At 44.5% G+C, this 2,126-nt stretch overlaps 1 protein-coding gene across 1 annotated transcript in view; it reads right to left on the reverse strand.

Annotated features, from left to right (window-relative positions):
• The window catches only part of Haus6 (HAUS augmin like complex subunit 6), a 48,978-nt gene that overhangs the window by 22,909 nt on the left and 23,943 nt on the right, over window positions 1-2,126 (reverse strand). The gene's annotated exons all lie outside the window — the stretch shown is intronic.

The raw sequence follows: 2,126 nt of genomic DNA on the forward strand, positions 1-2,126 counted from the left end.
CCAGCACCACATGCCAGCCAGCCGCTCCCCCTGGTGGGCTGAGCTGGCCACACACACACACACACACACACACACACACACACCCTAAATAAATGTTAAAAAAAAAAAAAGACTACACCCAAACCTGGGACCTATTTGGCCTGCACAGATCCAACATTTAAAACCACTTGAATTAGATGCCAATCACTTTTTAAATTATAAGTTTCACATTTATAAATATTAGACATTGCTCATTTAATTACTGAGTCACATTCCTACAACTTAGTTGTTAATAAAACTGGTCACTAAATGTACATTACAAAATTCAGAACACAGAAATAGTCAAAGGAAACTCCAGCTTCACTGCTTTTATCTGCACAGCTGACATGCCGCACTATGAGGTGGAACAGCAGAAAACCAGTGCCGGGCTGTGCAGTGCAGTCAGCAAGCACTGCAGCACCGTGTGAGTGAGGTGCACTGTACCAAAAAGGCCGTATGAGGCTGTACAAACAAGATGGAGATCATACATATGTACACGATGTGGCACACGCTCGAGCAGCGGGTATCACACCGGCATTAAACGGGCCACCCCACAGGGTGTACCCATGTAGAAGCCTGCTCTGCAGGCCTCACCACTCTGTACCTGCCCTGTATCGTTGTTACACCCCTCCGTGTGCTTCCGAACCCCTGCCGCCCGAGGAATGCAAGCCTCCACACCTCCATGTCCCGGCGCTGTGCCCACTGCGGCACGGCTCGCGTGAAAGCTCTGCAGTCACACATTTCCACTTGCAATGGCTGCGCTGCGATTAATGCCCTGTGTACAAGCAGATGCCAACCGCGCTTCCTAAGGAGAAAAAGCTGGCTGTCCAGGTGCAAACGGCTCACACAGACACAGAAAGAAGCAGAAGTCTGCGTTAAAGGCAAAGACTGGTAACATGCTGCAGAGGAAGCCCTGAGGCCGTGGAATTGGTAAAAAGAAAAGCAAATGCCTAAACCAGGTATGGCGGCAATGTCTATAATCCCATACTCTGGGAGGCTGAAGTAAAAGGATCACAAGTTTGAACAAACCTGGACAACTCAGTGACTCAGCAAGACCTAGTCCCAGATAAAAAAACAAAAGGGGTGGGGATGCAGCTCAGTGAGAAGGCCCTGTTTTCAATCCCCAGTACCATAAAAACTAACTGGCTAATTAGTAATGAAGGAAAGAAAAGTGAACATTAAAGAAATCAGAAAAAATTAAAATTAGTCTGAAAAACAATAGGAAAAAACACACTGACCTCACAATGCTAAAAAAATAAGTCTTTAAGAGGAATACTTAACAAATAGAATCAAAATAAAAGCTGGGCCTGGTGGCACACACCTATAACCCCAGAACTCAGGAAGCTGAGGCATAAAGATCCTGTTTTTAATGTCAATCTGGGCTACATGAGCAAGTTCAAGGCCAGGCTGAACTACAAAGTGAGACCCAGCCTCAAAATAAATAAATAAATAAATAAAAGACAAAGATGAAAAGCTTTTAAAAGGACATTCAGCAATAGGTCTTTTCTGTTCTCTTCCAACTAAGGAATTTCCTATTTCCTACATGGTATGATGGAGGACCATACAAGGTATGGACAAATCATAAAAGTTGATGGATACAGACACTCCTTTAACTTTCTTTTTTTTTTTTTGCAGAACCCGGGATTGAACTCAGGCCCTTGCGCTTGCCAGGGAAGCGCTTATTCCACTGAGCCATCTCCCCGGCTCTAACACTCCTTTAACTTTAATAAAGATTTTACTAGCCACACTCAATAAAAATTTTGGGGCCAGTGAGATAGCTCAGAGGACTAAGTACCTACGTAAGCAAGCTTGGGGACCAGGGTTCGACTCAGGGCACCACATGCTGTGCCAGTCCCACCCCTGGGCACAGTGAGCTGGCCACCAAGGCCGGGCATGATGGCGCATGCCTGTAATCCCAGCACTGGGGAGGCTGAAAACAGGAGGATCACTGCAAGTCCAAGCTCCGTAGTGTGACCCAGTAAAATACATAAACAAATAATAATTTTTTTTTACATTTTTGTCTTTTAGAAAGAGGCTTTTACTACGAAATGTAGGCTAGTGTGGAGCTCACTTTTTTTTTTTTTTAATTTTTTTTATTTATTTGAGAG

The sequence above is a fragment of the Octodon degus genome, unplaced genomic scaffold (assembly GCF_000260255.1).
Source record: "Octodon degus isolate 3935 unplaced genomic scaffold, OctDeg1.0 scaffold00044, whole genome shotgun sequence".
Taxonomy (NCBI): domain Eukaryota; kingdom Metazoa; phylum Chordata; class Mammalia; order Rodentia; family Octodontidae; genus Octodon; species Octodon degus.